We start from the raw sequence: 25,627 nt of genomic DNA, 5'->3' as shown, positions 1-25,627 counted from the left end.
CCTGGAACCAATTATAAAGTGCCTACAGCCAGCCCATTTGATTATGTTAGGCCTTTGAAGCCTGTCTGCGGTCCCTCCTTCCACTAGGCCTCCACTGACCAGACCACTGCTGCCCGTGTTCCCCTGGAACCAATTATAAAGTGCCTACAGCCAGCCCATTTTATTATGTTAGGCCTTTGAAGCCTGTCTGCGTTCCCTCCTTCCACTAGGCCTCCACTGACCAGACCACTGCTGCCTGTGTTCCCCTGGAACCAATTATAAAGTGCCTAGAGCCTATTTTTTTATTTAATTTAATATTAATAAAGCCAGGATGAACTACGATATACCACGCTATGAGCTACCCAGTTGACAATTCTTTTGCGAGAAAAGCCATCCCACCCCTCCACCTGCATGTTAAAGACCGCATTGTCCTTGCATTCTGTCAATTTGTCAGTCCAAAGGTATACCTGACAACAGACACATGGACCTGTAGGCCTGGCCACGGAAGGTTACGTGTCCTTTGTGGCTCAATGGGTTAATGTATTGGATGCATGGTCCACACAGGGGACAGCCTGCAAAGTCTGTCTGCAGTCCCTAATTCAAGTTGTCCTCAACTGAATAAAGCTGAGCTTCAACCTTCTGTTCCAAATTACCATTTTTAAAAATGCAATTGGCTGTTCCGGCCTACTAAAGGGGTCTGTCCCTGCCTGGTGTTGTCCTCAACTGAATAAAGCTGAGCTTCAACCTTCTGTTCCAAATTACCATTTTTAAAAATGCAATTGGCTGTTCCGGCCTACTAAAGGTGTCTGTCTGCCCCTGCCTGGTGTTGTCCTCAACTGAATAAAGCTGAGCTTCAACCTTCTGTTCCAAATTACCATTTTTAAAAATGCAATTGGCTGTTCTGGCCTACTAAAGGTGTCTGTCTGCCCCTGCCTGGTGTTGTCCTCAACTGAATAAAGCTGAGCTTCAACCTTCAGTTCCAAACATACAACAAAAAACTGGTACAATACAAAAAGTGGCCTCCAGCTACAAAAACTTTCTCCTACAAGTAGTTAACTGACAGTTTTTTTACCAGTGAAAACACAGATATGGCATCCAACGAGTGTTGTCCTGTCTCGTCTTCTTTATATTATTGCCAAGAAGCTGCAACTGAATAAAGCTGTGCTTCAACCTTCTGTTCCAAATTACCATTTTTAAAAATGCAATTGGCTGTTCCGGCCTACTAAAGGTGTCTGTCTGCCCCTGCCTGGTGTTGTCCTCAACTGAATAAAGCTGAGCTTCAACCTTCTGTTCCAAATTACCATTTTTAAAAATGCAATTGGCTGTTCCGGCCTACTAAAGGGGTCTGTCCCTGCCTGGTGTTGTCCTCAACTGAATAAAGCTGAGCTTCAACCTTCTGTTCCAAATTACCATTTTTAAAAATGCAATTGGCTGTTCCGGCCTACTAAAGGTGTCTGTCTGCCCCTGCCTGGTGTTGTCCTCAACTGAATAAAGCTGAGCTTCAACCTTCTGTTCCAAATTACCATTTTTAAAAATGCAATTGGCTGTTCCGGCCTACTAAAGGTGTCTGTCTGCCCCTGCCTGGTGTTGTCCACAACTGAATAAAGCTGAGCTTCAACCTTCTGTTCCAAATTACCATTTTTAAAAATGCAATTGGCTGTTCCGGCCTACTAAAGGTGTCTGTCTGCCCCTGCCTGGTGTTGTCCTCAACTGAATAAAGCTGAGCTTCAACCTTCTGTTCCAAATTACCATTTTTAAAAATGCAATTGGCTGTTCCGGCCTACTAAAGGTGTCTGTCTGCCCCTGCCTGGTGTTGTCCTCAACTGAATAAAGCTGAGCTTCAAACTTCAGTTCCAAACATACAACAAAAAACTGGTACAATACAAAAAGTGGCCTCCAGCTACAAAAACTTTCTCCTACAAGTAGTTAACTGACAGTTTTTTTACCAGTGAAAACACAGATATGGCATCCAACGAGTGTTGTCCTGTCTCGTCTTCTTTATATTATTGCCAAGAAGCTGCAACTGAATAAAGCTGTGCTTCAACCTTCTGTTCCAAATTACCATTTTTAAAAATGCAATTGGCTGTTCCGGCCTACTAAAGGTGTCTGTTTGCCCCTGCCTGGTGTTGTCCTCAACTGAATAAAGCTGAGATTCTACCTTCTGTTCCAAATTACCATTTTTAAAAATGCAATTGGCTGTTCCGGCCTACTAAAGGGGTCTGTCCCTGCCTGGTGTTGTCCTCAACTGAATAAAGCTGAGCTTCAACCTTCTGTTCCAAATTACCATTTTTAAAAATGCAATTGGCTGTTCCGGCCTACTAAAGGGGTCTGTCCCTGCCTGGTGTTGTCCTCAACTGAATAAAGCTGAGCTTCAACCTTCTGTTCCAAATTACCATTTTTAAAAATGCAATTGGCTGTTCCGGCCTACTAAAGGTGTCTGTCTGCCCCTGCCTGGTGTTGTCCTCAACTGAATAAAGCTGAGCTTCAACCTTCTGTTCCAAATTACCATTTTTAAAAATGCAATTGGCTGTTCCGGCCTACTAAAGGTGTCTGTCTGCCCCTGCCTGGTGTTGTCCTCAACTGAATAAAGCTGAGCTTCAACCTTCTGTTCCAAATTACCATTTTTAAAAATGCAATTGGCTGTTCCGGCCTACTAAAGGTGTCTGTCCCTGCCTGGTGTTGTCCTCAACTGAATAAAGCTGAGCTTCAACCTTCTGTTCCAAATTACCATTTTTAAAAATGCAATTGGCTGTTCCGGCCTACTAAAGGTGTCTGTCTGCCCCTGCCTGGTGTTGTCCTCAACTGAATAAAGCTGAGCTTCAACCTTCTGTTCCAAATTACCATTTTTAAAAATGCAATTGGCTGTTCCGGCCTACTAAAGGTGTCTGTCTGCCCCTGCCTGGTGTTGTCCACAACTGAATAAAGCTGAGCTTCAACCTTCTGTTCCAAATTACCATTTTTAAAAATGCAATTGGCTGTTCCGGCCTACTAAAGGGGTCTGTCCCTGCCTGGTGTTGTCCTCAACTGAATAAAGCTGAGCTTCAACCTTCTGTTCCAAATTACCATTTTTAAAAATGCAATTGGCTGTTCCGGCCTACTAAAGGTGTCTGTCCCTGCCTGGTGTTGTCCTCAACTGAATAAAGCTGAGCTTCAACCTTCTGTTCCAAATTACCATTTTTAAAAATGCAATTGGCTGTTCCGGCCTACTAAAGGGGTCTGTCTGCCCCTGCCTGGTGTTGTCCTCAACTGAATAAAGCTGAGCTTCAACCTTCAGTTCCAAACATACAACAAAAAACTGGTACAATACAAAAAGTGGCCTCCAGCTACAAAAACTTTCTCCTACAAGTAGTTAACTGACAGTTTTTTTACCAGTGAAAACACAGATATGGCATCCAACGAGTGTTGTCCTGTCTCGTCTTCTTTATATTATTGCCAAGAAGCTGCAACTGAATAAAGCTGTGCTTCAACCTTCTGTTCCAAATTACCATTTTTAAAAATGCAATTGGCTGTTCCGGCTTACTAAAGGGGTCTGTCCCTGCCTGGTGTTGTCCTCAACTGAATAAAGCTGAGCTTCAACCTTCTGTTCCAAATTACCATTTTTAAAAATGCAATTGGCTGTTCCGGCCTACTAAAGGTGTCTGTCTGCCCCTGCCTGGTGTTGTCCTCAACTGAATAAAGCTGAGCTTCAACCTTCTGTTCCAAATTACCATTTTTAAAAATGCAATTGGCTGTTCCGGCCTACTAAAGGGGTCTGTCCCTGCCTGGTGTTGTCCTCAACTGAATAAAGCTGAGCTTCAACCTTCTGTTCCAAATTACCATTTTTAAAAATGCAATTGGCTGTTCCGGCCTACTAAAGGTGTCTGTCTGCCCCTGCCTGGTGTTGTCCTCAACTGAATAAAGCTGAGCTTCAACCTTCTGTTCCAAATTACCATTTTTAAAAATGCAATTGGCTGTTCCGGCCTACTAAAGGGGTCTGTCCCTGCCTGGTGTTGTCCTCAACTGAATAAAGCTGAGCTTCAACCTTCTGTTCCAAATTACCATTTTTAAAAATGCAATTGGCTGTTCCGGCCTACTAAAGGGGTCTGTCCCTGCCTGGTGTTGTCCTCAACTGAATAAAGCTGAGCTTCTACCTTCTGCCTCTTATTAACTGCTGTTTTTTTTAAAAAATTGGCTGTTGCGGCCTACTAAAGGTGTCTGCCCCTCCCTGGTGTTGTCCTCAACTGAACAATGCTGAGCTTCCACTTTCTGGCTTTCGCCCTATACTATCAGATATTAAACTGCATTTGGCCTACTAGTGTGGTTAGGCCCTTGAAACAGTGTCTGCTGCTCTTGGGTTTGCTACTCCACTGAACAAAGCAATGCCGCCTGTTTAGTCCTGTTACCAATTTTGAACTGCATTTAGCCTACTTTATTCTTTGGCCCTATATCTGTTTCCTCCTCATCCTGCCCATTGCCCAGCCACTGCTAGATGAGTCTGCTGGTACATTGACCTAGACCACTACATTCCCCTTATACTCTACACAGCCAGAATCTGACCCTGCTGAAAGTAAGGTTCCCCTTCCCGCATGTTATACCACCTTACACAGGGACAAAGAGGAAGGTGCAGATGAAAGTGCAGGTTCCTTCATCAGGTGGGGGGGCATACTCGTTGGCGACGTCACTGGCACAGGGCCCCTCAGAGTACGCAAAAGTGTCGCTGCTGGTGGGAGGCGCCCCCGCCATGCAAACACACCGCCGTACTTTGAGGGGCCCTGTGCCAGTGCCAGTGCCAACGAGTGGGCCCTGGCTGCTTGCTTAGGATCACAGCACTTGCAAACTTTACATACTTACCTCTCACTGCTCCACTGCCGTGACGTGACGTAGTTCACGTTTCCTGGGCCCACTAAAACCTTGAACGAGCCCTACCCCCCACAACTTTTGCCAAATGACCCCCAATTTCCAATGCCCAACTATTATTATAAAGTTAATTAAGATTGACAAGCTTCAGAAACAAGAATGGATGTTTTTGGCATTAAAATGGGCACTGTAGGTGTTTTCCTGGCCTCCACTCACTGCCGACTATGCTTCCCCATTGACTTGCATTGGGTTTCGTGTTTCGGTCGATCCCCGACTTTTAGCGATAATCGGCCGACTGCACTCGACTCGACTCTGGACAAAATCGGGTTTCACAAAACCCGACTCGATCTTAAAAAAATGAAAGTCGCTCAACTCTAGTCAAGGCAGGAGATGATAAGGGCATGCACTAGTGTTTTTGTGGTGTCACGGTCAAGGTATGCGCGGATCTGGGACATATTTTTGAGTTTGAGATGGCAAGAGGAGGCAAGGGCTTGGATATGTGGCTTGAAAGAGAGGGCAGAGTCGAGGATCACCCCGAGGCACCGGGCGTGTGGGACTGGGGAAAGTGAGCAGCCATTGACATTGATAAATAAGTCTGGTAGAGTGAGATGGGGGAAAGATGATGAATTCTGTTTTGTCCATGTTCAGTTTTAGAAAGCGAGCAGAAAAGAAGGCCGAGATAGCAGACAGACAGTGTGGGATTTTGTTTTTCAAGAAAAGCACATCCAGCCCATGAATGGCAGCGCTTCCCAGGACTCGCATCCAAAGATGATATTTTATATTTTTTTATTTCATAAGTTAAAATAGAAGAGATACAACGCGTTTCGGATACAGTATATATCCTTCTTCAGGTATCATAAAAACACAGTACAAGGATTTGTACTGTGTTTTTATGATACCTGAAGAAGGATATATACTGTATCCGAAACGCGTTGTATCTCTTCTATTTTAACTTATGAAATAAAAAAATATAAAATATCATCTTTGGATGCGAGTCCTGGGAAGCGCTGCCATTCATGGGCTGGGTGTGCTTTTCTTGAATTACTCATCCTGTGTGAGCCCTACTCTGGCTCTTTCACTTGGATCCACCCGAGGCAAGCTGCAAGCCCTGTATATTGAAAAGTATCTCAGAGGGAATTTTGAGGATACATAATCTAAAGCCATTTCAGTTTTTTATCAGGTGAGTGCATAAAATTGTGCACCCTTTAAAGACTATAATATTGTGTTTTGTCTGTTCTTCTCTCCCAAACAGGGTTTTTTTGTATAGTGTGGGATTTTGGTAAGTAAGGAGGTGAGGTCAGGTCTGGATAGGTAGATCTGCGTGTCATCGACGTAGAGATGATACTCCGACAAGCCTACAACCTACAGTGATCCTCAGTCTACTGAACCGCCGCATGACCAGCTCTACCCTCTCCTAGTGTATACTCACCCATCCCCTGTAGACTATGAGCCCTCGCGGGCAGGGTCCTCTCTCCTTCTGTACTTGTGTGTGCCTTGTATCGCTCATGTTAATGGTACTTGTCTATGTATGCCCCTTTTTTCACATGTAAAGCGCCATGGAATAAATGACGCTATAAAAATGAATAATAATAATAATAATCCTCTGTCCACTTCACGAAGGAGATATAGAAGCAGCGAGCCCCCTCTATTGGTGGGGCCCTGGGTAATTGCCCCCCTACACCAGTCCTACCCCCATCCTGGACCCAATCCTATAATAATGGCTTCCATCTTGGCCTCTTTGTTTAATCTCCTCCATCTTGGTCTGCTTCCTGTAGCACATCCCCATTTCTCTCATCTCACGCTAGGCCGGGGCTTTTGAATTTGATATGCCTGAGAGCATTCTGAGCATGCAAATGTCACAGTCCATGGTGAAACAAATTCATGACATTTCTCACAACCAAATCTGACATAATGCTGCTGCTATATTGCACCATAATATAAGGGAATATGGTTGGGTTTCAACCATCAAGTAGCTGAGATTGCGTGACACAATTTTCGAAAAATGCTGGTGGCAGCAGCTTGCTGGCGACAATTTGACCACATTTGGTTACATTACAGTGCTATGTACCAGCAGCATAGCGTCATTTTTGGCCTAGTGACAAGCATAGTCTCTGCCCTACTATCAATCAAAGACTAATGCTTAGTCAAAAAATGTATTTGATGTTTTTAAAAATAATGGCATTCTTTACAGCATGAAAGCATTACCAATCTATCTCCAAAACAAACTTGGTATTTATATTTTCTGCATTGCTGCAGTGTACTTTACCGGTTCAACATAAATGCATATAACTTTCCAAGTGCCAAATGTAAAACTTAAAAAACACAATTCCAGAATACATTAAGCTCTCAATCAAAGAGTTGGCCATAACCCAGACTTTTTGTTTAAGAATATATTTCCATTTAATAAGAACAGATCCAAGCAAATGTTTATTAAAATGTCAAAGTAACAATTTTAGATAGGTAACACTGGAAAAGAAAGGCCATAAATTAAGCATGTGCCCATAAAGTGTGATATAAATGGCATGATGCTAATGTATTTTTCTCAAGAAACATAACAAAATAAGGTCAAAGATAAAATAGGCTGCTTTATGCTTAGTGGAAATGTTTCATTTTCTCAGCCTGTGATTGGAGACCGCTCTAGTGATCTCACATCTTGGTTTCAAATAAAATGCAATTCCTAGAACTCTTTTATCCTGGCATGTGTTCAGGAGCAGGGCTGACGGCCATTATTTAATAAAAGGCCTTTAAATGTTTCCAGGCAGAACAAAGTGTGAAAAGATTTATTATGGAAAGTTGCCCAAAGTCAAAGAGGGACCAGACTGTGGCATAAAAAGCGAACTTGCATAGGGATTTGATTTTCTCAGCTGTAATCATCTTGTTCTCCTTTCTCTTTAGTGCTATTATTTTATTATAGTAAGACTCTCAGCTTAAACTGTTTCTTCACAATTTACTTACATGTTCCTGTCTAATGAATGTAAGATGCAGGTATTTAATTACCAATTGCTGTGGGATATTTATAACGGCTCCTATTTTATTATAACTGAAACTAAGCTATAAATAATATGGAATTGACATCTGACTATATTTCTTGCATAAAATGTAAAAAAAAAAAGACGGTCCCAATATGTTCCAGAGCTTTATGAATTGTTGCTGGTTGAAAAACACAATGGTAAAAGTAAAAGGTTCAGCACTTCAGAATGAATAACGAGGTTTTGGAACCATAGAAAGGGGATTTTGAAAGGGTCGACAATGAAACATTTTTGGGGAAAAGAGGTGGCTTTGTAGAAATAAGGGTTGGGGGTTAAAGACTCTGTCTGATCCAAGTCACAGATTAGATATATTTTCATGTTGAATGTATTTACACAAAAAATTTTAATCACTCAGTAACAACAAAGTTATACCTAAATCTGCAAGAAAAGAGAAAAAGGGAAACCCTATTACTTGCACACTTGAGGGTTGATTACTATAGGTGAACAGATTTAATTCCCGGCTTCAACAAATTTCCCCCCCAAAATTTATTTGTGTTAAATACATTTGCCCTGAATACTGCAGAGCTTCTGACTGTCTGGAACATACATGTATAGCACTCAGGTCAAAACTCTACAGAAAAAAACCTTTTATGTTCTTTAACACAAACACAGTCTTAAAATTGTCCAAATGATCTCAAGCTATCTGGCTAGGGGAAAATGGATACTAACCAATGGTAGGCACAGCAGAATTGAAATTGGATTATTTACACACTATTTATATGTTTAAGTTGGAATGTTGCAAAGCGAAAATGTGAAAAGTAATATTGTTCACAAAGTGCACACTTTGCGAGGTAGACAGAAGTGTTTACATTTGTGGATTGACGACATTTATCATTTCTATTAAAAAAAATGTGGCTTCCCCCTCTCACAAGCCAGGAAGCACACTTTCTTTTACACACAAGCCTTGGTTTCCAAAATTTCTTTAGCAGCAACATTAATACAATATGATAATGAATAGCCCCCAAGGGCAGCGGGGTATTCGGTACCGGGTCCTTCGGTTCTCAGGGGGATGTCACGGTGGCTGACCCGGTCCATGGCCCATGGGACATCCGTGTTAAAGGGAAAAGTCTTCAAAGGGATATGTTCGTGATGCCACCTGTGGTGTTCGGTCAGGGTGACCGATGCTGCTTTAAGGGGTCTGCTGGGGGGATGTTATGGCAGCTAGATGGTATACCTTCCCATAGGTGAAGTATGTCCCCAGGGCTTCCCAGTGTGTAGATGGTGAATGGTGAGAGGCGCAGTGAAGAACGAGGACACAAGGTTGCAGTCTCTTTACCTTTTACTGAAGGTTTCAGCATCCACAGTCTAGGGCACCGGACCACAGGGCAGGCAGAGTTTGGACGGTTTGGAGGCAAGTCCAGAGTCCCCTTATCCAGGTAGAAATCAGTAGCCTTCCTCTAGCACCATGTGTTGTAGTCCCTTACTGCTAAGCTTCTCATAAGGTTCTCAGAGATGTTGTAGATGTTATGTCTCTCTCTCTGTCCCCCAGATGGATAGGACAAACCCGCATAACCAGTGGCTTGAGGCGTTTTACAGGGACTCTATCATGCCCCAGCCTCTAAGCGGTGCCACTGTGCCTCCTTTAGGGCGGGCAGGTAACGTGAAATTAGCTGACCTGCCGGTCTCTGGAGCAAGGCATAAAGGACTGTTGCTCCCTTGGTGTTCTGGCTACCTGGATCTTGCACCTCAGAAGGAGGCAGCCTGTGTAGAGAACTCCTCTGATATCTACTCCTTTGCTACAACTTCTTTCACCCTCTCTACAGTACAGTTCTCTTTCAGTGTCTCTTTCCAGAAGCTCCCGCACTCAGGGCAGGCACAGCTCCGTGTCCTTGTGTCTCGGCCTCTGACAGGATCCCACCCCTGTCAGGTACCAACTACCTGAGCAAAGCTCAGCCAGCAACTAACTAACTTCCTCCCCAGGCCACCAGTTTTACCTAAGTGTGAGGAGTGCCCTAGTAAATAGGAGCAGAGCTCACCCTGGTGGCCTGGAATACGAAATGTGTTGCATGTTTGTGATACCTGGATTCAGTTGTCCTTCTTTTGCCTCCAAACGTAACATCACTCCCCCCTAGAGGAGAATGATATTACTGCAACGACCAGAACCCTGGGGAGCTGCATTAAACCACTATATTAATACAGGTATTTTAAACAACTATCCTTGTTTGCAGTGTGATAATAATAATATAAAAATGCCGTTATTATGTTCTTTTTTACTACAGTATATCAGAGATTAATTCACACTCACACTGACTGACTATGTAGCTACTTCACCTCCCTGTTACTTTAATCTCTATATTTTTAATCGAAAACTGAGACTACTACACCTATTTTCATTGTGCTTCTGCACTGCTGTAGTACACCATAATTAGTTTAGGACGTTTTCTATCCTTAGATGGGATGAGCTGTACACTTTGACCTCCTGGCACTGTGCTGTAAAATCCTGAAATGGCACTCCTTGGTTGGCCCTCATCTTTTCTGCTAACTGTGATAGTTCCTCTGATTGGTTGTGATTTGATAGTTGTAAAGCATTAAGGGGAAGCCTGTGCCGTTGTGCCTCACATCAGTAGTGCAATTTTTGGCTGCTGTAGTTTTCAGCAGTGTGTGAAATGGCACTACATATTTTTTTATGAACCTCGAAAATCTAACAGCAATGTGACTGAATTCATGGGGACCTTAAATTTGAGGAAATTCAACTCAAAGTCAATCTACATTGGCAAAGTATAAATTAGGACGCCATAACAGATTTTTCAGAAAGCCTTTAGTTTCCTTTAAGAATCAAAATTTTCTATGGGATATAAATGCATGCTACAAAATATTCCCACGGATGTGGGCTATTAATTGCAAACAAGATGTGTTATTTTGCACACCCCAAAAAATAATTTCCCTAACAAATTCATTCAAGAACAAATTGAAAAAATGACTGTACACCAATCAAAAACTTAGGAGCAAACCTAAAGTTTAGACTACAAAATTCTAACTAACAAGTGATGAGCGAATACACTCGGCACTATTTGTTACTCGCACGAATAGTACGGTATTCAGGCTAATTATTACTCAGCGAGTAATTAGGTATTCACCTCGGTATATTCGAGTCACCCACCCAGCATGTTTGGCGCTTTATTTTCAGTCAACTTGCAGGGATGGGTTGCCAATCAAAGTAATGCCGGCTCTAACTTTGGTGTGACATTACTGTGATTGGCTGGCCTTCCAGCGTCATAGGGGATATTTAAAGGCTGCTGGCACCATCTTGCGCACTTTTAGCATGGGCAATAATCTTCATTACTCCGCATTTGCAGTGTTATAGCAAGCAGATTGAAAAAAAATCTTAGTTTTCTATTGCGGCTAACACTGCCTGCTATCAGGGCCAGAAGAAGAGGGCCCCTGATCCCCCAGGGGCCCGCAATCCCCTAGGGGCCCCCACTTCATGCAGCAGCTATGGGGCCCGTAAGTCAGGGGGTCCCAGTGCCAGAGATGCGCATACAAATGAAATCAACAGTGGATGAGAGAGTGTCAGATGATGCTCCCTCTCCCATCATTCCCCTCTGCCCCTAACACTGTGGGTGCGCAATGACGCCACTTCATTGCGTACCCGCTGTGTGTCAGGCAGAAGGCAGTGCAGCCGCTGATACCGGAGCAGATCCGGAATCAGAGCGGGAATGAGGAGGCGAGGTGAGTATTGTGTTTGTTTAAATAAATATATATATATATATATATATATATATATATATATATATATATATATATATATATATATATATATACGAGTGTGTGTATCAACGACGATGTCATAATGGTTGCCATGGTGGCGAAGATATCATAAAGGTTGCCATGGCGAAGATTATGTCATAAAGGTTGCTATGGCGATGATGATGTCATAATAGGTTGCAGTGGTGACAGTGATGTCATAATGGTTGCTATGGTGACGATGATGTCATAATAGGTTGTAATGGTGACGGTTATGTCAAAATGGTTGCCATGGTGACGATGATGTCATAATAAGTTGCCATGGCGACGATGATGTCAAAATGGTTCCCATAGCGATGATAATGTCATAATAGGTTGCAGTGGTGACAGTGATGTCATAATGGTTGCTATGGTGACGATGATGTCATAATAGGTTGTAAGGGTGATGGTTATGTCATAATGGTTGCCATGGTGACGATGATGTCATAATAAGTTGCCATGGCGACGATGTCAGAATGGTTGCCATGGCGAAGATGATGTCATAATGGGTATATGGGCACTTAAAGGGACTCTGTCACCTGAATTTGGAGGGAACAATTTTCAGCCACAGGGGCGGGGTTTTCGGGTGTTTGATTCACCCTTTCCTTACCCGCTCACTGCATGCTGGCTGCAATATTGGATTGAAGTTCATTCTCTGTCCTCCGTAGTACATGCCTGCACAAGGCAATCTTGCCTTACGCAGGCGTGTACTATGGAGGACAGAGAATGAACTTCATTTCAATATTGCAGCCAGCATGCAGCCTGCGGGTAAGGAAAGGGTGAATCAAACACCCGAAAACCCCACCCCTGTGGCTGAAAATTGTTCCCTACAAATTCAGGTGACAGAGTCCCTTTAACTATGGGATGCAGGATGTGTGATGCGTGTATGAGCACGAGACTATGGGATGGAGGATATGTATGTTGGGTATATGGGCACAGGACTATGGGATGGAGGATGTGTGATGGGTATATGGGCACGGGACTATGGGATGGAGGATATATATAATGGGTATATTGGCATGGGGCTATGGGATGGAGGATGGGTATACGTGCATGGGACTATGGAAGGGAGGATGTGTGATGGGTAGTGTTGAGCGATACCGTCCGATACTTGAAAGTATCGGTTAGTATCGGCTGATACCCGAAAAGTATCGGATATCGCCGATACCGATACCCGATACCAATACAAGTCAATGGGACACCAAGTATCGGAAGGTATCCTGATGGTTCCCAGGGTCTGAAGGAGAGGAAACTCCCCTTCAGGCCCTGGGATCCATATTAATGTGTAAAATAAAGAATAAAAATAAAAAATATTGATATACTCACCCTCTGACGTGCCCTGGTTGTAACCGCCAGCCTCCGTTCATAAGAACCGTTAGTAGGCCCTAAACACCATTTTGTTTTTTAAAAAACACTTAATGAGAGCCAGAAGGTTGAAGCTCAGCTTTATTCAGTTGAGGGCAACACCAGGCAGGGGCAGATACCGTTAGTAGGCCGGAACCACCATTTTGTTTTTTAAAAAACACTTAATGAGAGCCAGAAGGTTGAAGCTCAGCTTTATTCAGTTGAGGGCAACACCAGGCAGGGGCAGACACCGTTAGTAGGCCGGAACCAGCAATGTGTTTAAAAACAGCAGTTAATCAGAGCCGGAAGGTAGAAGCTCAGCTTTATTCAGTTGAGGGCAACACCAGGGAGGGGCAGAAGCCGTTAGTAGGCCCTAACCACCATTTTGTTTTTTAAAAAACACTTAATGAGAGCCAGAAGGTTGAAGCTCAGCTTTATTCAGTTGAGGGCAACACCAGGCAGGGGCAGACACCGTTAGTAGGCCGGAACCAGCAATGTGTTTAAAAACAGCAGTTAATCAGAGCCGGAAGGTAGAAGCTCAGCTTTATTCAGTTGAGGGCAACACCAGGGAGGGGCAGAAGCCGTTAGTAGGCCCTAACCACCATTTTGTTTTTTAAAAAACACTTAATGAGAGCCAGAAGGTTGAAGCTCAGCTTTATTCAGTTGAGGGCAACACCAGGCAGGGGCAGACACCGTTAGTAGGCCGGAACCAGCAATGTGTTTAAAAACAGCAGTTAATCAGAGCCGGAAGGTAGAAGCTCAGCTTTATTCAGTTGAGGGCAACACCAGGGAGGGGCAGACACCATTAGTAGGCCGGAACCAGCAATGTGTTTAAAAACAGCAGTTAATCAGAGCCGGAAGGTAGAAGCTCAGCTTTATTCAGTTGAGGGCAACACCAGGGAGGGGCAGAAGCCGTTAGTAGGCCCTAACCACCATTTTGTTTTTTAAAAAACACTTAATGAGAGCCAGAAGGTTGAAGCTCAGCTTTATTCAGTTGAGGGCAACACCAGGCAGGGGCAGACACCGTTAGTAGGCCGGAACCAGCAATGTGTTTAAAAACAGCAGTTAATCAGAGCCAGAAGGTTGAAGCTCAGCTTTATTCAGTTGAGGGCAACACCAGGGAGGGGCAGACACCAATAGTAGGCCGGAACCAGCAATGTGTTTAAAAACAGCAGTTAATCAGAGCCGGAAGGTAGAAGCTCAGCTTTATTCAGTTGAGGGCAACACCAGGGAGGGGCAGAAGCCGTTAGTAGGCCCTAACCACCATTTTGTTTTTTAAAAAACACTTAATGAGAGCCAGAAGGTTGAAGCTCAGCTTTATTCAGTTGAGGGCAACACCAGGCAGGGGCAGACACCGTTAGTAGGCCGGAACCAGCAATGTGTTTAAAAACAGCAGTTAATCAGAGCCGGAAGGTAGAAGCTCAGCTTTATTCAGTTGAGGGCAACACCAGGGAGGGGCAGACACCGTTAGTAGGCCGGAACCAGCAATGTGTTTAAAAACAGCAGTTAATCAGAGCCGGAAGGTAGAAGCTCAGCTTTATTCAGTTGAGGGCAACACCATGGAGGGGCAGAAGCAGTTAGTAGGCCCTAACCACCATTTTGTTTTTTAAAAAACACTTAATGAGAGCCAGAAGGTTGAAGCTCAGCTTTATTCAGTTGAGGGCAACACCAGGCAGGGGCAGACACCGTTAGTAGGCCGGAACCAGCAATGTGTTTAAAAACAGCAGTTAATCAGAGCCAGAAGGTTGAAGCTCAGCTTTATTCAGTTGAGGGCAACACCAGGCAGGGGCAGACACCGTTAGTAGGCCGGAACCACCATTTTGTTTTTTTGAAAAACACTTAATGAGAGCCAGAAGGTTGAAGCTCAGCTTTATTCAGTTGAGGGCAACACCAGGCAGGGGCAGACACCGTTAGTAGGCCGGAACCACCATTTTGTTTTTTAAAAAACACTTAATGAGAGCCAGAAGGTTGAAGCTCAGCTTTATTCAGTTGAGGGCAACACCAGGCAGGGGCAGACACCGTTAGTAGGCCGGAACCAGCAATGTGTTTAAAAACAGCAGTTAATCAGAGCCGGAAGGTAGAAGCTCAGCTTTATTCAGTTGAGGGCAACACCAGGGAGGGGCAGACACCGTTAGTAGGCCGGAACCAGCAATGTGTTTAAAAACAGCAGTTAATCAGAGCCGGAAGGTAGAAGCTCAGCTTTATTCAGTTGAGGGCAACACCAGGGAGGGGCAGAAGCAGTTAGTAGGCCCTAACCACCATTTTGTTTTTTAAAAAACACTTAATGAGAGCCAGAAGGTTGAAGCTCAGCTTTATTCAGTTGAGGGCAACACCAGGCAGGGGCAGACACCGTTAGTAGGCCGGAACCAGCAATGTGTTTAAAAACAGCAGTTAATCAGAGCCAGAAGGTTGAAGCTCAGCTTTATTCAGTTGAGGGCAACACCAGGCAGGGGCAGACACCGTTAGTAGGCCGGAACCACCATTTTGTTTTTTAAAAAACACTTAATGAGAGCCAGAAGGTTGAAGCTCAGCTTTATTCAGTTGAGGGCAACACCAGGCAGGGGCAGACACCGTTAGTAGGCCGGAACCAGCAATGTGTTTAAAAACAGCAGTTAATCAGAGCCGGAAGGTAGAAGCTCAGCTTTATTCAGTTGAGGGCAACACCAGGGAGGGGCAGAAGCCGTTAGTAGGCCCTAACCACCATTTTGTTTTTTAAAAAACACTTAATGAGAGCCAGAAGGTTGAAGCTCAGCTTTATTCAGTTGAGGGCAACACCAGGCAGGGGCAGACACCGTTAGTAGGCCGGAACCAGCAATGTGTTTAAAAACAGCAGTTAATCAGAACCGGAAGGTAGAAGCTCAGCTTTATTCAGTTGAGGGCAACACCAGGGAGGGGCAGACACCGTTAGTAGGCCGGAACCAGCAATGTGTTTAAAAACAGCAGTTAATCAGAGCCGGAAGGTAGAAGCTCAGCTTTATTCAGTTGAGGGCAACACCAGGGAGGGGCAGAAGCCGTTAGTAGGCCCTAACCACCATTTTGTTTTTTAAAAAACACTTAATGAGGGCCAGAAGGTTGAAGCTCAGCTTTATTCAGTTGAGGGCAACACCAGGCAGGGGCAGACACCGTTAGTAGGCCGGAACCAGCAATGTGTTTAAAAACAGCAGTTAATCAGAGCCGGAAGGTAGAAGCTCAGCTTTATTCAGTTGAGGGCAACACCAGGGAGGGGCAGAAGCCGTTAGTAGGCCCTAACCACCATTTTGTTTTTTAAAAAACACTTAATGAGAGCCAGAAGGTTGAAGCTCAGCTTTATTCAGTTGAGGGCAACACCAGGCAGGGGCAGACACCGTTAGTAGGCCGGAACCAGCAATGTGTTTAAAAACAGCAGTTAATCAGAGCCGGAAGGTAGAAGCTCAGCTTTATTCAGTTGAGGGCAACACCAGGGAGGGGCAGACACCGTTAGTAGGCCGGAACCAGCAATGTGTTTAAAAACAGCAGTTAATCAGAGCCGGAAGGTAGAAGCTCAGCTTTATTCAGTTGAGGGCAACACCATGGAGGGGCAGAAGCAGTTAGTAGGCCCTAACCACCATTTTGTTTTTTAAAAAACACTTAATGAGAGCCAGAAGGTTGAAGCTCAGCTTTATTCAGTTGAGGGCAACACCAGGCAGGGGCAGACACCGTTAGTAGGCCGGAACCAGCAATGTGTTTAAAAACAGCAGTTAATCAGAGCCAGAAGGTTGAAGCTCAGCTTTATTCAGTTGAGGGCAACACCAGGCAGGGGCAGACACCGTTAGTAGGCCGGAACCACCATTTTGTTTTTTTGAAAAACACTTAATGAGAGCCAGAAGGTTGAAGCTCAGCTTTATTCAGTTGAGGGCAACACCAGGCAGGGGCAGACACCGTTAGTAGGCCGGAACCACCATTTTGTTTTTTAAAAAACACTTAATGAGAGCCAGAAGGTTGAAGCTCAGCTTTATTCAGTTGAGGGCAACACCAGGCAGGGGCAGACACCGTTAGTAGGCCGGAACCAGCAATGTGTTTAAAAACAGCAGTTAATCAGAGCCGGAAGGTAGAAGCTCAGCTTTATTCAGTTGAGGGCAACACCAGGGAGGGGCAGAAGCCGTTAGTAGGCCCTAACCACCATTTTGTTTTTTAAAAAACACTTAATGAGAGCCAGAAGGTTGAAGCTCAGCTTTATTCAGTTGAGGGCAACACCAGGCAGGGGCAGACACCGTTAGTAGGCCGGAACCAGCAATGTGTTTAAAAACAGCAGTTAATCAGAGCCAGAAGGTTGAAGCTCAGCTTTATTCAGTTGAGGGCAACACCAGGCAGGGGCAGACACCGTTAGTAGGCCGGAACCACCATTTTGTTTTTTAAAAAACACTTAATGAGAGCCAGAAGGTTGAAGCTCAGCTTTATTCAGTTGAGGGCAACACCAGGCAGGGGCAGACACCGTTAGTAGGCCGGAACCAGCAATGTGTTTAAAAACAGCAGTTAATCAGAGCCGGAAGGTAGAAGCTCAGCTTTATTCAGTTGAGGGCAACACCAGGGAGGGGCAGAAGCCGTTAGTAGGCCCTAACCACCATTTTGTTTTTTAAAAAACACTTAATGAGAGCCAGAAGGTTGAAGCTCAGCTTTATTCAGTTGAGGGCAACACCAGGCAGGGGCAGACACCGTTAGTAGGCCGGAACCAGCAATGTGTTTAAAAACAGCAGTTAATCAGAACCGGAAGGTAGAAGCTCAGCTTTATTCAGTTGAGGGCAACACCAGGGAGGGGCAGACACCGTTAGTAGGCCGGAACCAGCAATGTGTTTAAAAACAGCAGTTAATCAGAGCCGGAAGGTAGAAGCTCAGCTTTATTCAGTTGAGGGCAACACCAGGGAGGGGCAGAAGCCGTTAGTAGGCCCTAACCACCATTTTGTTTTTTAAAAAACACTTAATGAGGGCCAGAAGGTTGAAGCTCAGCTTTATTCAGTTGAGGGCAACACCAGGCAGGGGCAGACACCGTTAGTAGGCCGGAACCAGCAATGTGTTTAAAAACAGCAGTTAATCAGAGCCGGAAGGTAGAAGCTCAGCTTTATTCAGTTGAGGGCAACACCAGGGAGGGGCAGAAGCCGTTAGTAGGCCCTAACCACCATTTTGTTTTTTAAAAAACACTTAATGAGAGCCAGAAGGTTGAAGCTCAGCTTTATTCAGTTGAGGGCAACACCAGGCAGGGGCAGACACCGTTAGTAGGCCGGAACCACCATTTTGTTTTTTAAAAAACACTTAATGAGAGCCAGAAGGTTGAAGCTCAGCTTTATTCAGTTGAGGGCAACACCAGGCAGGGGTAGACACCGTTAGTAGGCCGGAACCAGCAATGTGTTTAAAAACAGCAGTTAATCAGAGCCGGAGGGTAGAAGCTCAGCTTTATTCAGTTGAGGGCAACACCAGGGAGGGGCAGAAGCCGTTAGTAGGCCCTAACCACCATTTTGTTTTTTAAAAAACACTTAATGAGAGCCAGAAGGTTGAAGCTCAGCTTTATTCAGTTGAGGGCAACACCAGGCAGGGGCAGACACCGTTAGTAGGCCGGAACCAGCAATGTGTTTAAAAACAGCAGTTAATCAGAGCCGGAAGGTAGAAGCTCAGCTTTATTCAGTTGAGGGCAACACCAGGGAGGGGCAGAAGCCGTTAGTAGGCCCTAACCACCATTTTGTTTTTTAAAAAACACTTAATGAGAGCCAGAAGGTTGAAGCTCAGCTTTATTCAGTTGAGGGCAACACCAGGCAGGGGCAGACACCGTTAGTAGGCCGGAACCAGCAATGTGTTTAAAAACAGCAGTTAATCAGAGCCGGAAGGTAGAAGCTCAGCTTTATTCAGTTGAGGGCAACACCAGGGAGGGGCAGACACCGTTAGTAGGCCGGAACCAGCAATGTGTTTAAAAACAGCAGTTAATCAGAGCCGGAAGGTAGAAGCTCAGCTTTATTCAGTTGAGGGCAACACCAGGGAGGGGCAGAAGCCGTTAGTAGGCCCTAACCACCATTTTGTTTTTTAAAAAACACTTAATGAGAGCCAGAAGGTTGAAGCTCAGCTTTATTCAGTTGAGGGCAACACCAGGCAGGGGCAGACACCGTTAGTAGGCCGGAACCAGCAATGTGTTTAAAAACAGCAGTTAATCAGAGCCAGAAGGTTGAAGCTCAGCTTTATTCAGTTGAGGGCAACACCAGGGAGGGGCAGACACCAATAGTAGGCCGGAAACAGCAATGTGTTTAAAAACAGCAGTTAATCAGAGCCGGAAGGTAGAAGCTCAGCTTTATTCAGTTGAGGGCAACACCAGGGAGGGGCAGAAGCCGTTAGTAGGCCCTAACCACCATTTTGTTTTTTAAAAAACACTTAATGAGAGCCAGAAGGTTGAAGCTCAGCTTTATTCAGTTGAGGGCAACACCAGGCAGGGGCAGACACCGTTAGTAGGCCGGAACCAGCAATGTGTTTAAAAACAGCAGTTAATCAGAGCCGGAAGGTAGAAGCTCAGCTTTATTCAGTTGAGGGCAACACCAGGGAGGGGCAGAAACCGTTAGTAAGCCGGAACCAGCAATGTGTTTAAAAACAGCAGTTAATCAGAGCCGGAAGGTAGAAGCTCAGCTTTATTCAGTTGAGGGCAACACCAGGGAGGGGCAGAAGCAGTTAGTAGGCCCTAACCACCATTTTGTTTTTTAAAAAACACTTAATGAGAGCCAGAAGGTTGAAGCTCAGCTTTATTCAGTTGAGGGCAACACCAGGCAGGGGCAGACACCGTTAGTAGGCCGGAACCAGCAATGTGTTTAAAAACAGCAGTTAATCAGAGCCAGAAGGTTGAAGCTCAGCTTTATTCAGTTGAGGGCAACACCAGGCAGGGGCAGACACCGTTAGTAGGCCGGAACCACCATTTTGTTTTTTAAAAAACACTTAATGAGAGCCAGAAGGTTGAAGCTCAGCTTTATTCAGTTGAGGGCAACACCAGGCAGGGGCAGACACCGTTAGTAGGCCGGAACCACCATTTTGTTTTTTAAAAAACACTTAATGAGAGCCAGAAGGTTGAAGCTCAGCTTTATTCAGTTGAGGGCAACACCAGGCAGGGGCAGACACCGTTAGTAGGCCGGAACCAGCAATGTGTTTAAAAACAGCAGTTAATCAGAGCCGGAAGGTAGAAGCTCAGCTTTATTCAGTTGAGGGCAACACCAGGGAGGGGCAGACACCGTTAGTAGGCCGGAACCAGCAATGTGTTTAAAAACAGCAGTTAATCAGAGCCGGAAGGTAGAAGCTCAGCTTTATTCAGTTGAGGGCAACACCAGGGAGGGGCAGAAGCCGTTAGTAGGCCCTAACCACCATTTTGTTTTTTAAAAAACACTTAATGAGAGCCAGAAGGTTGAAGCTCAGCTTTATTCAGTTGAGGGCAACACCAGGCAGGGGCAGACACCGTTAGTAGGCCGGAACCAGCAATGTGTTTAAAAACAGCAGTTAATCAGAGCCAGAAGGTTGAAGCTCAGCTTTATTCAGTTGAGGGCAACACCAGGCAGGGGCAGACACCGTTAGTAGGCCGGAACCACCATTTTGTTTTTTAAAAAACACTTAATGAGAGCCAGAAGGTTGAAGCTCAGCTTTATTCAGTTGAGGGCAACACCAGGCAGGGGCAGACACCGTTAGTAGGCCGGAACCAGCAATGTGTTTAAAAACAGCAGTTAATCAGAGCCGGAAGGTAGAAGCTCAGCTTTATTCAGTTGAGGGCAACACCAGGGAGGGGCAGAAGCCGTTAGTAGGCCCTAACCACCATTTTGTTTTTTAAAAAACACTTAATGAGAGCCAGAAGGTTGAAGCTCAGCTTTATTCAGTTGAGGGCAACACCAGGCAGGGGCAGACACCGTTAGTAGGCCGGAACCAGCAATGTGTTTAAAAACAGCAGTTAATCAGAACCGGAAGGTAGAAGCTCAGCTTTATTCAGTTGAGGGCAACACCAGGGAGGGGCAGACACCGTTAGTAGGCCGGAACCAGCAATGTGTTTAAAAACAGCAGTTAATCAGAGCCGGAAGGTAGAAGCTCAGCTTTATTCAGTTGAGGGCAACACCAGGGAGGGGCAGAAGCCGTTAGTAGGCCCTAACCACCATTTTGTTTTTTAAAAAACACTTAATGAGGGCCAGAAGGTTGAAGCTCAGCTTTATTCAGTTGAGGGCAACACCAGGCAGGGGCAGACACCGTTAGTAGGCCGGAACCAGCAATGTGTTTAAAAACAGCAGTTAATCAGAGCCGGAAGGTAGAAGCTCAGCTTTATTCAGTTGAGGGCAACACCAGGGAGGGGCAGAAGCCGTTAGTAGGCCCTAACCACCATTTTGTTTTTTAAAAAACACTTAATGAGAGCCAGAAGGTTGAAGCTCAGCTTTATTCAGTTGAGGGCAACACCAGGCAGGGGCAGACACCGTTAGTAGGCCGGAACCACCATTTTGTTTTTTAAAAAACACTTAATGAGAGCCAGAAGGTTGAAGCTCAGCTTTATTCAGTTGAGGGCAACACCAGGCAGGGGCAGACACCGTTAGTAGGCCGGAACCAGCAATGTGTTTAAAAACAGCAGTTAATCAGAGCCGGAGGGTAGAAGCTCAGCTTTATTCAGTTGAGGGCAACACCAGGGAGGGGCAGAAGCCGTTAGTAGGCCCTAACCACCATTTTGTTTTTTAAAAAACACTTAATGAGAGCCAGAAGGTTGAAGCTCAGCTTTATTCAGTTGAGGGCAACACCAGGCAGGGGCAGACACCGTTAGTAGGCCGGAACCAGCAATGTGTTTAAAAACAGCAGTTAATCAGAGCCGGAAGGTAGAAGCTCAGCTTTATTCAGTTGAGGGCAACACCAGGGAGGGGCAGAAGCCGTTAGTAGGCCCTAACCACCATTTTGTTTTTTAAAAAACACTTAATGAGAGCCAGAAGGTTGAAGCTCAGCTTTATTCAGTTGAGGGCAACACCAGGCAGGGGCAGACACCGTTAGTAGGCCGGAACCAGCAATGTGTTTAAAAACAGCAGTTAATCAGAGCCGGAAGGTAGAAGCTCAGCTTTATTCAGTTGAGGGCAACACCAGGGAGGGGCAGACACCGTTAGTAGGCCGGAACCAGCAATGTGTTTAAAAACAGCAGTTAATCAGAGCCGGAAGGTAGAAGCTCAGCTTTATTCAGTTGAGGGCAACACCAGGGAGGGGCAGAAGCCGTTAGTAGGCCCTAACCACCATTTTGTTTTTTAAAAAACACTTAATGAGAGCCAGAAGGTTGAAGCTCAGCTTTATTCAGTTGAGGGCAACACCAGGCAGGGGCAGACACCGTTAGTAGGCCGGAACCAGCAATGTGTTTAAAAACAGCAGTTAATCAGAGCCAGAAGGTTGAAGCTCAGCTTTATTCAGTTGAGGGCAACACCAGGGAGGGGCAGACACCAATAGTAGGCCGGAACCAGCAATGTGTTTAAAAACAGCAGTTAATCAGAGCCGGAAGGTAGAAGCTCAGCTTTATTCAGTTGAGGGCAACACCAGGGAGGGGCAGAAGCCGTTAGTAGGCCCTAACCACCATTTTGTTTTTTAAAAAACACTTAATGAGAGCCAGAAGGTTGAAGCTCAGCTTTATTCAGTTGAGGGCAACACCAGGCAGGGGCAGACACCGTTAGTAGGCCGGAACCAGCAATGTGTTTAAAAACAGCAGTTAATCAGAGCCGGAAGGTAGAAGCTCAGCTTTATTCAGTTGAGGGCAACACCAGGGAGGGGCAGACACCGTTAGTAGGCCGGAACCAGCAATGTGTTTAAAAACAGCAGTTAATCAGAGCCGGAAGGTAGAAGCTCAGCTTTATTCAGTTGAGGGCAACACCAGGGAGGGGCAGAAGCAGTTAGTAGGCCCTAACCACCATTTTGTTTTTTAAAAAACACTTAATGAGAGCCAGAAGGTTGAAGCTCAGCTTTATTCAGTTGAGGGCAACACCAGGCAGGGGCAGACACCGTTAGTAGGCCGGAACCAGCAATGTGTTTAAAAACAGCAGTTAATCAGAGCCAGAAGGTTGAAGCTCAGCTTTATTCAGTTGAGGGCAACACCAGGCAGGGGCAGACACCGTTAGTAGGCCGGAACCACCATTTTGTTTTTTAAAAAACACTTAATGAGAGCCAGAAGGTTGAAGCTCAGCTTTATTCAGTTGAGGGCAACACCAGGCAGGGGCAGACACCGTTAGTAGGCCGGAACCACCATTTTGTTTTTTAAAAAACACTTAATGAGAGCCAGAAGGTTGAAGCTCAGCTTTATTCAGTTGAGGGCAACACCAGGCAGGGGCAGACACCGTTAGTAGGCCGGAACCAGCAATGTGTTTAAAAACAGCAGTTAATCAGAGCCGGAAGGTAGAAGCTCAGCTTTATTCAGTTGAGGGCAACACCAGGGAGGGGCAGACACCGTTAGTAGGCCGGAACCAGCAATGTGTTTAAAAACAGCAGTTAATCAGAGCCGGAAGGTAGAAGCTCAGCTTTATTCAGTTGAGGGCAACACCAGGGAGGGGCAGAAGCCGTTAGTAGGCCCTAACCACCATTTTGTTTTTTAAAAAACACTTAATGAGAGCCAGAAGGTTGAAGCTCAGCTTTATTCAGTTGAGGGCAACACCAGGCAGGGGCAGACACCGTTAGTAGGCCGGAACCAGCAATGTGTTTAAAAACAGCAGTTAATCAGAGCCAGAAGGTTGAAGCTCAGCTTTATTCAGTTGAGGGCAACACCAGGCAGGGGCAGACACCGTTAGTAGTCCGGAACCACCATTTTGTTTTTTAAAAAACACTTAATGAGAGCCAGAAGGTTGAAGCTCAGCTTTATTCAGTTGAGGGCAACACCAGGCAGGGGCAGACACCGTTAGTAGGCCGGAACCAGCAATGTGTTTAAAAACAGCAGTTAATCAGAGCCGGAAGGTAGAAGCTCAGCTTTATTCAGTTGAGGGCAACACCAGGGAGGGGCAGAAGCCGTTAGTAGGCCCTAACCACCATTTTGTTTTTTAAAAAACACTTAATGAGAGCCAGAAGGTTGAAGCTCAGCTTTATTCAGTTGAGGGCAACACCAGGCAGGGGCAGACACCGTTAGTAGGCCGGAACCAGCAATGTGTTTAAAAACAGCAGTTAATCAGAGCCGGAAGGTAGAAGCTCAGCTTTATTCAGTTGAGGGCAACACCAGGGAGGGGCAGACACCGTTAGTAGGCCGGAACCAGCAATGTGTTTAAAAACAGCAGTTAATCAGAGCCGGAAGGTAGAAGCTCAGCTTTATTCAGTTGAGGGCAACACCAGGGAGGGGCAGAAGCCGTTAGTAGGCCCTAACCACCATTTTGTTTTTTAAAAAACACTTAATGAGAGCCAGAAGGTTGAAGCTCAGCTTTATTCAGTTGAGGGCAACACCCGGCAGGGGCAGACACCGTTAGTAGGCCGGAACCAGCAATGTGTTTAAAAACAGCAGTTAATCAGAGCCGGAAGGTAGAAGCTCAGCTTTATTCAGTTGAGGGCAACACCAGGGAGGGGCAGAAGCCGTTAGTAGGCCCTAACCACCATTTTGTTTTTTAAAAAATACTTAATGAGAGCCAGAAGGTTGAAGCTCAGCTTTATTCAGTTGAGGGCAACACCAGGCAGGGGCAGACACCGTTAGTAGGCCGGAACCAGCAATGTGTTTAAAAACAGCAGTTAATCAGAGCCGGAAGGTAGAAGCTCAGCTTTATTCAGTTGAGGGCAACACCAGGGAGGGGCAGAAGCCGTTAGTAGGCCCTAACCACCATTTTGTTTTTTAAAAAACACTTAATGAGAGCCAGAAGGTTGAAGCTCAGCTTTATTCAGTTGAGGGCAACACCAGGCAGGGGCAGACACCGTTAGTAGGCCGGAACCAGCAATGTGTTTAAAAACAGCAGTTAATCAGAGCCGGAAGGTAGAAGCTCAGCTTTATTCAGTTGAGGGCAACACCAGGGAGGGGCAGAAGCCGTTAGTAGGCCCTAACCACCATTTTGTTTTTTAAAAAACACTTAATGAGAGCCAGAAGGTTGAAGCTCAGCTTTATTCAGTTGAGGGCAACACCAGGCAGGGGCAGACACCGTTAGTAGGCCGGAACCTCCATTTTGTTTTTTAAAAAACACTTAATGAGAGCCAGAAGGTTGAAGCTCAGCTTTATTCAGTTGAGAGCAACACCAGGCAGGGGCAGACACCGTTAGTAGGCCGGAACCAGCAATGTGTTTAAAAACAGCAGTTAATCAGAGCCAGAAGGTTGAAGCTCAGCTTTATTCAGTTGAGGGCAACACCAGGCAGGGGCAGACACCGTTAGTAGGCCCTAACCACCATTTTGTTTTTTAAAAAACACTTAATGAGAGCCAGAAGGTTGAAGCTCAGCTTTATTCAGTTGAGGGCAACACCAGGCAGGGGCAGACACAGTTAGTAGGCCGGAACCAGCAATGTGTTTTTAAACAGCAGTTAATCAGAGCCGGAAGGTAGAAGCTCAGCTTTATTCAGTTGAGGGCAACACCAGGGAGGGGCAGAAGCCGTTAGTAGGCCCTAACCACCATTTTGTTTTTTAAAAAACACTTAATGAGAGCCAGAAGGTTGAAGCTCAGCTTTATTCAGTTGAGGGCAACACCAGGCAGGGGCAGACACCGTTAGTAGGCCGGAACCACCATTTTGTTTTTTAAAAAACACTTAATGAGAGCCAGAAGGTTGAAGCTCAGCTTTATTCAGTTGAGGGCAAC

This window comes from Ranitomeya variabilis, chromosome 2, assembly GCF_051348905.1.
Source record: "Ranitomeya variabilis isolate aRanVar5 chromosome 2, aRanVar5.hap1, whole genome shotgun sequence".
NCBI lineage: Eukaryota > Metazoa > Chordata > Amphibia > Anura > Dendrobatidae > Ranitomeya > Ranitomeya variabilis.
This window is presented reverse-complemented; position numbering follows the sequence as displayed.